The sequence below is a fragment of the Zootoca vivipara genome, chromosome 1, assembly GCF_965207765.1.
Source record: "Zootoca vivipara chromosome 1, rZooViv2.hap1.1, whole genome shotgun sequence".
NCBI classification, from domain to species: domain Eukaryota; kingdom Metazoa; phylum Chordata; class Lepidosauria; order Squamata; family Lacertidae; genus Zootoca; species Zootoca vivipara.
In genome coordinates this window covers 93,187,346-93,196,165 of record NC_142582.1, presented here as the reverse complement: position 1 = coordinate 93,196,165, position 8,820 = coordinate 93,187,346, and the positions used below count along the sequence as shown (strand labels likewise).

Sequence of the window (8,820 nt, the reverse complement as noted above, 5' to 3'; positions counted from 1 at the left end):
GGCGGCGGCAGCGGGCGGCGGGGGTCGCCGCGGGCCGGATTGGGAGGCCGATTGGGCCGCATCCGGCCCGGGGGCCGTAGTTTGGGGACCTCTGGGTTACAGAATGTGAGTGGTATTGGCTTAGGCATTGGAAACCACACAACTATATCTGACTTCTGCCCTTCTGCAGGAGTCTTGGAAGGGTTAACCACCAGAAGGGGGAGCCCTGCTGGTGCACATCAACTAGGAACTCCCCCAGGGTCACCGCTAGGGGTCGTGCCGTGGCCCTAGCCCCCCGTCTGGGGCTTCGGACAGGGACCACGCCCCTCGGATTCCTTTAACGGAATACCCTTGAAATAGGAGGGGTAGGTGGTGGCCACTACCGCCCCTCCCCTTCAGCCTAATACTCCAATGCTTAATCGCCAAACCTTACAAAGTTGTGACGAATTGCTACGAGGTAGGCGAAAAACCAAATGGCCAATGCCAATTTGTCAAGTGGAAAAACTTCCTACTAGGCCCCTGTTAAAAAACAGGCGACCAACTGAAGTTTATAGCAAGGTCAGGAGATAAAGAGCCTAAGCTGGGGGGTGGGGGCGGGCGGGAGAACTGTCCGAGCAGGGAGAAAAGGAACATGTCCTTGTCCGTGGGCAGTTTAGCCTGCGCCACGCCCCCAGACTGTCTGGATTGGATAGCCTTGAGTTGACGCGGCTATGGGACAACCAATGGTGCAGGAGCTATTCCGGCCCATGCACATAGGGAGGGCTTGCTCCCAGCCCGCAATGTCATCTCCCTGGGGGACGGGAAATGGCTTTGCTTGCTGGTGAAATGAAAGCAGAGAGAGGAGGCCAGACTAGTAGGCACAATCTAGGAGCAACCACCAAGAAGCCCCTCTCCATGGGGAAAGCCAGGATTCATGTGGGGGGGGGAGGCTTCATGTTATGGTAGGGGCAGAACCTCAGTTAGTTAAGTATTTTTATTGATTTACTTGATTTAAGGAGGCAGCTGCTCCCCTACCCCCTCCGGCTATGCCCATGTGCATCCCCATGACCAGGCATCCCCAAACTTCGGCCCTCCAGATGTTTTGGACTACAATTCCCATCTTCCCCGACCACTGGTCCTGTTAGCTAGGGATCATGGGAGTTGTAGGCCAAAACATCTGGAGGGCCGCAGTTTGGGGATACCTGTGTTAGACAGTGGAATGGACTCCCTCAGAAGGTGGTGGACTCTCCTTCCTTGGAGGTTTTTAAGCAGAGGTTGGATGGCCATCTGTCATGGAATATTTAGCTGAGATTCCTGCATTGCAGGGGGATTGGGCTGGATGACCCTCGAGGTCCCTTCCAACCGTGCAAGTCTATGATTCCATAAAATTAGAAAGTGAGGGATAGACTTCTTTTCTGTCCTTCACCCCACACTATTTCGGGTAACTCATTGCAAGCGTTGCTGCTTTACTCCCAGCAAAAACAGAACAGAACCGAAAAGGCAACCCATGTACAGAAAAAGCAGACATCTGAAGGTCAGCTGCTGAGGATGAACAACAGAGGAAGCCAATCTATTCTTGGCCTGGTTGTGAAGGCTTAGAAACATCTGGCTGGCTGCTGTTGGGGGGAAAGCCCTTACATCTGATCCAACAAGGCAGTTGCTGAGCTGTCTTTTCCTGCAGCTGGGAGGAATCTACCGGTATAGATAGATAGATGATAGATAGATGATAGATAGATAGATAGATAGGCATTGTGCACGTGGATGTAACAGCTTTTCTCCGTAACCGCTGAGCTGTAATGTAACAAATTTGGCCACAACGTTCCATGCCCATCAGTCAGGGATCTGGCATAAATCCCCCCCCCCAAGCAAACCTTTCATACCTAAAATAATGACTAAACAAAAAAAGTGGCGCCCAAATTAGACGTCACCAGCAGAAGCTCTGAAGACTCCAGCAGCATCCAATAGAAAGGCAGATCGCCCACTGCTGCCTCCAAAGCCGCGCCACCAGATGACATCACAAAATTCCACAGCAACCAACTGAAAGCAGACCTTTTTGCAGCAACAAGGCCCAACCAACTGAAAACAGGCCTTTTGCAGCAACAAGGCCCAACATTGCCAAGTGGAGGTAGGGGCCTGCCTGGGGGGGATGGGGGGCGAATAGGGGGCAGGGGTAGGTAATGGGTCAGAACAGGGTGGGGGGAGACACAGGGATGAAACCTGCCCTCTCCACAGTATCTCGCATCGGCTTTGCAGACTAGCTGAGTGGATTTAGGGGCCTGCCTGGGGGTGGGGTGGGGGGCGAATAGGCAGCAGCATAAAATCAACTGAATATGGGCCTTTTACAGGGCCGTGCCTTTGGGTAGAATAAATGTTATTTCATATAACACACATGGGTAGGGGAGTCAGGGTTGGGACAGGGCAAAAATTTACAGAACACGCGCATTGGGGGAATGATTGTGTGCAAACTGAACAGATCACAGGGATAACCCGGGGGCGGGTTGGACGGAGGAGAGGAGGGAAATCACAGGGGTAAGCTGGGGGTGGGGGAAAGAGGGGGCATAATAGGTCATGGATCAGGACAGAGTTGGGGGATTCACAGGGATGAGGGGGGAATCACAGGGATAAGCCGGGGGGTGAGGGGGAATAACAGGGATACATCATGGATCAGCACAGGGTAGGGGAAATCACACAAATAACCCACAGCAACGCGTGGCAGGTCCAGCTAGTTGTGACTATTTTTCTTGCACTGTCATTCATTGCGCTTGGGGGAAGGGATTGTCTTCATGATCATGAGCCATTGAGGCTGGGCATTCAGATCCAGTCCCTTTGTGAATCGGAAGGGGTTGCAACTTCCGTGCCACATTTTCCATGGGACAGAACTCTGCCTGGTTGTTGCAATATTTATACTAGCTGCTCATAGCTAGCATACCAACCCAGGCAGAATCCAGGCTTTGCTTATAGGATCAACTTGTTTATGTTTTGTTTCATGGCAGCCCAGTTAAAAGCCGCATTGCACAAACTGCCCCAGCCTCCTGCTAGCACTTGCCAGGGAGCTGCCAACATTTCTCAACACAAAACAAAAGGGAGGGAGCGCCTACCTTTTAAAGGTCTCCTGCCATGATGCCCTGGGAGCTGAAATGTACATGTGCTGATTTGCCAGTCTGGCTCCCAGAAAGAGCATAGGGTTAAACAGCCAATTTCAGTGCTAATCACAGCAAGACTAGAGGATGTGAGGATGGAAAGAGTGAGACGGACAATGCCAGCTGCCTGGCAAGAGGGAGAGAAAAAGATGACAGTATTAAGGTGAGACGGTTTTGCGATCGCTTCCTGCTTTGCTTCTGAAATCACACAGGCTCTACACTAGTGGCCAAAATTTGTGGAAACCTTTTAGAGAAAGTGTATTTCCGAGGTTTGATATCATTTTTTCTATGTGTTTCACATTTCTTCTTTATGACTGCTTTTGTAATAAATAATCCTTCATAAAAGTTATGCCATTACATTCTTCATTAAATTATCTTTCCATTGATATGTAATTTTATGGTGTTACTCCAAAAAAAGTGGTGTTATGAGCCCATCCAACCTTGGAAATACACTTTCTCCAAAAGGTTCCCACAATTTTGGCCACTAGTGTAGCTGGGACTTGTTGACAGAAGGCGGGAGACTCTGCGCTGCTCCCCAAACACCTTCGGAACAATTTGGGGGAAGAAGAAACAGTCTCAGCACTAAGCCCACCAGACAGGGGTTAAGGGGTGACCCAGGGGCCCTCGGCTCTTCATCCCCTTTAAAAATTTCTTTAAAATGTTGTTTACAGTGCTTCTGGACATGTTGGAAAGCACAGTGCCAGGGTGACCCCAGCAACTCACGACCTTAATTTGCACAGACACCTAGATTTGCATCTGCATATCTGCATGCATCTCTGTCTCAAGAGTCTGTGCCCTTAGGCTTCTAATTAGCAGCACTGGGCATTGTGAGAATGGAGTTTAGGGTTCACGTTCTTAAATTTCATGTTCATGCCGAAACGTTAGCATGAAAAGTTTGGAAATCTGCATGGCTGGGATTGTTGCACCGCAGAGCATGGGAAGCAAAATCTGTAAGCTGCCAAGGAAGCCTGGGGATCCGAGCTTGGCTCTTTGCTGCTAGGAGACAAGAAGTTTCTAGCCCTCATGAAATGCCTTAAGGTACCTTAATTGTTACTGCTCAATAGTTACAAAAGAACAAATATCTCGTTCTGATTTTCGGGTACTCAGGTAATTGTTCTCGCTCATCATAGATTCTAGCATCTGCCCTGGCAGACTACCAGTCTTTTAAAATAAACATCCACATGCAGAAAATATATACAGAAAATAAAGTAAAAGGTAAAGGGGCCCCTGACCATCAGGTCCAGTCGTGTCCGACTCTGGGGTTGCGGCGCTCATCTCGCTCTATAGGCCGAGGGAGCCGGCGTTTGTCCGCAGACAGCTTCCGGGTCATGTGGCCAACATGACAAAGCTGCTTCTGGCGAACCAGAGCAGCGCACGGAAACGCTGTTTACCTTCCCGCCGGAGCGGTCCCTATTTATCTACTTGCACTTTGATGTGCTTTCGAACTGCTAGGTGGGCAGGAGCTGGGACTGAGCAACGGGAGCTCACCCTGTTGCAGGGATTCGAACCGCCGACCTTCTGATCAGCAAGCCCTAGACTCTGTGGTTTAACCCACAGCGCCACCTGGGTCCCCATACAGAAAATACCTCTTCACAAACATGGAAGCCTACTCATTCTCATCTTGTTGCACTTAACAGAAACATTTTATAACATTGCATGTCCATCATTTCCCCTCCAGGGTATCTGAAGCCTCTCAAAGAAGTTCAACAAGAGGTGCTGCAGTCATCCTATTGGATAGTTCCTGTAACATCACTAATAAATAAGATCCAATTTCATCCTCTTTCAAAGGGCACAGATTTGCGAGCATGTGTGTGTGTGTGTGTGTGTGTGTTTATAATTTGTGCAGTAGCTGTATCACACTAATACTAGTAGTTGGGAGTCAATCAGCTTTGTGTAGTAATAGAAACAGGGTAGAACCTTGTAAAATCTTTCTAATTTAGATAAGCTGGGTAATGTAATAAAAATTTGGGCTTGAGCTACAGTACTTGCATTCCTTGCAAAGTGCAAAACATAAGGTTGGAGGGAGAGGAATCAAGAAAAAATGTTTGTGAGTTTGTCATACTCTTTCCCGTCTTCAGAAAGTTCAGGTGCTATGAGGAAAAACAAAGGTCATTGTAAATGCCTCTAAGAAGAGTATTTCTAGTAAAATGAAACTTCTGCTGTGCACCTCAACTGGTTTCATTGTCAGCATCACAAAGGTCAGTAACACTGCGGTCTCCCCAGCAATGTTTGTGTCATACTACCGAGAAAATTTCAACAGCATTTTATTTGTACACAACTGTCAGCTGAGTGAAAATATAAGAACTGGAAATAGAAAACGATAGGCTCTGGGAGCAGGGTTTGGGGGAGAAATTTGGTTTGTTTTGCATTTGAAGACCTTCCTAATTCCCCCATGAAACAAAATTTGCAATTCTCTGGAGGGTCTGATGCAGCTTGCCAACCAAAAAATTGGGTTGAAAAATGGCTCCTAAAACTGTAATAAAACTGGATGAGAGCCAGTAAACTGAAGTTCAATGCAGATAAGACAGAGGCACTGTTGGTGGGCAGTTCCTTAAATCAGATGGATGTGAGGTTGCTTGCTCTTGATAGGGTTACTCTCAGGGCCGTCTTAAGCATATCTGGCGCCCTGGTGCCATGGTGCGAAGATCCTTCCGGCGCCCCCCGCCCCGTTTCCCAGCGCCTGCAGCGCGGCACCCCCGTGGCGCCCCAGCGCCCTGGCGCCCTGCGCCACCCAGCCTTGCCATAGGGCTGGCCCTGGTTACTCTCCCTCTTTCTAGAAAAAGAGGTGCCAGAACTCATCACGAGTCCCTCCCTTGTTCCCTTATAATGGCAATGGCACCCACCTGAGAGGTGCCAGAACTGAGTTCCAGAAAGTTCCGGCTGAAGCCACCCCTCCCCCCCGGATGCATTCTACATAGGACTGCCTCTGAAGAGAGTTCAGAAACTTCAGTTGTTGCAGAATTCAGCAGCCAGGTTGCTCACTGGGGCAAGACTGGTCACCAATTACTGTATTGGCCTGAATATAAACCACACTCCCCCCCCCCCAATTCTGACCATGAAAAGTTAAAGTGCGGCTTATATTCACGACCTCACAATAATTGGCTTGGAGCGGGCTTGTCCCTGGCTGTTGCCTGGTTTTGGCTGGGCCAGCTCCCAAGATGACGGCGTGGCGAGGGGGTCCCTGAGAGGGAGCCAGAAGGCAGTGAGGAGGAGGAAGGAAAGGAAGAGCATGGACGAGAGAGAGAGAGAGACAGAGAGAGAGAGAGAGAGAAGGTCTGATAGGAGGAGGAACAGGAGATACAGCTGGTATACTGGGACTGGCGATAGCCCGAGGTGCTGCCTGGCTTTAGCCCGCCGAGTGGCACGTGAGTTCAGCCAGCCACTGCCTCTCTCCGCCCGTCCCATTGGTGGGCCATGGTGGAGCTGACCCTCTGGAAGTGCTGCTGCCCACTGCTGCCACTGCCCCCGTTCCTCCTCAGCTATTGTCTTTTCCCCCATTTATTTTTAAAGATGTGGCTTATATTCAGGTGTGGCTTAGATTCGGGCCAATACGGTAGTTTCTGGGTCCAGTTCAAAGTGCAGGTTTTGACGTATAAAGCTTTAAACAGTTCAGCACATTGGACTCCAAAGCTTACCTTCCAAGTCCCGGACTGCAGAATCCGGGACCGGCAGCCGTGTGACACCGGAAGTTGCATCAACGTAACTTCCGGTGTCGCTTTGCCCTTCTATGGGCACAAAAAATGGCCGCCACCGGCTTCAAAAGTAGCTTCTACGCATGACCGGAAGTGCGTCGACGTGACTTCTGGTGTCGGCCATGTTTGGTGCCCATAGATGGGCGGGGCTACACCAGAAGTTGCGCCGGCAGGAGAAAATAACGGAGAAAAACGGGAGACGAAGTGATACGGGGGACCACCGGGAAAAGGTAAGTAAAAACGGGGGTTTCCTGGGGAAAACGGGGTACTTGGCAGCTATGCTCCAAAGGATGTTCCCAGCTGAGATGAACACACACACACACACACACACACACACACACCACACACCGCCCATGTATATTCTACCCCTCAAAGCAGCTTTAAATTTCAAACTATGATAAAATGAATACAAGATAATAAAGTCCTGATTGAAATGCACAATTGCAGATCAAAATATTCCGTGTTGCTCCCACTGACCCTCTTAACACATGAGAATCAACACACAAAAAGCAAGCGTATATTATGCAAACATTCCGCACAAGCATGACCTAATGGGATCTGCTTTCCACCAGCTAATCGTGCCCTGGCACTGTGCGGCAATAAAAGTGATAAATGCCAGCATGATGAGGTCACCAGTTCCCCATGCAACAGCAAAAGAAATTACAGAAAAGAACAATTATTGTGATTAAAGGAAAGATAGCGTATTAATCAGCAATTCATTCCAGCAGACACTCCAAGTGGGAAGGTGACCTCACCGCTGGAGGCAAACTCCTCCTGGCATTCTTTCTGCTGCAGGAAAGGAGAGAGAATTTATTAGCAAGAGGGAAGAGGAAGCGGGAACCTTGCCCGCCTCTCAGGGCTGAATATAGCATCAGGTAGCACTCGAAGGGAAGCACTCGTAGGGACGTGGGTGGCGCTGTGGGTTAAACCACAGAGCCTAGGGCTTGCCGATCAGAAGGTTGGCGGTTTGAATCCCCGCGACGGGGTGAGCTCCCGTTGCTTGGTCCCAGCTCCTGCCAGCCTAGCAGTTCAAAAGCACATCAAAGTGCAAGTAGATAAATAGATACCGCTCCAAGTGAGAAGGTAAACGGCGTTTCCGTGCGCTGCTCTGGTTCGCCAGAAGTGGCTTTGTCATGCTGACCACATGACCCGGAAGCTGTACGCCGGCTCCCTCAGCCAATAACACGAGATGAGCGCCGCAACCCCAGAGTCGGTCATAACTGGACCTAATGGTCAGGGGTCCCTTTACCTTTACCTTTAGCACTCGAAGGCTGGTTCTGCAAACAGCTCTAATTAAATAGCAGGTTCTTCTTTCAGTTGTTATTATTCCGATTATTAGTATGTTTAATGAGTGTCGGTTAATTGTGGGGAGGGAACAGTCTACGTGCGCACCCTCCAACTTGCCACGGAGGAGAATCAGGACACCAAAACAAGACATCCCGGGATCCAATCAGAAGCCAAGCTGGCTTCTGTATTTCTGGGAGGTTCTGCTTAAAGCGAGACGGTTGAGGGGCATGCATGTGACTGGCAGCCTGAGACCAGCAAGTTTCATGCAATTAATGTAAGGGGTCCAGAGGAAGAAGTTACTTATGCTGAAAAGTTGCATGCTCCTGTGGACGGCCTAGAGTATAAAGATTGTCTTGTCTGCATGCCACCTCCATCATGGACAGCCATGGTGGCAATTGCAAAGGCACAGCTGATCACTGGTACATGCCTGTAAACCCCACTTTTGGCAGGGAGTATGTGTCCCAACAGGTTTATGGCAGGCCAAATAGGGAGGCCTAGCAAGCCTAATCTGGAGGATCCCAACCACCATTCTAGACCATGAAGGCAATAATAATTTTTTTTTCAGCTTTTGAGATGAATTTATTGTGTACAATTAGCAGCAGGTATAGCCCTGCATTTGCATGTTTCAACAGCTGCTAACTGTGGGATTTTACTTCTATAATTATATTTATTGAAATTTTTGCAATAAAAAAATACCACACAAAAATACAAAAGCTTAAAAAATAGAAAAGAAAAATTAAGAA

At 49.2% G+C, this 8,820-nt stretch overlaps 1 long non-coding RNA gene across 1 annotated transcript; it reads left to right on the top strand.

The window, feature by feature from the left end:
• Positions 1-3,055: 3,055 nt before the first annotated feature.
• Positions 3,056-4,873, top strand: LOC148687670 (uncharacterized). Its single transcript, XR_015950255.1, has 2 exons — positions 3,056-3,261; positions 4,777-4,873. It is a non-coding gene; the product is annotated as an uncharacterized LOC148687670 (long non-coding RNA).
• Positions 4,874-8,820: the final 3,947 nt, after the last annotated feature.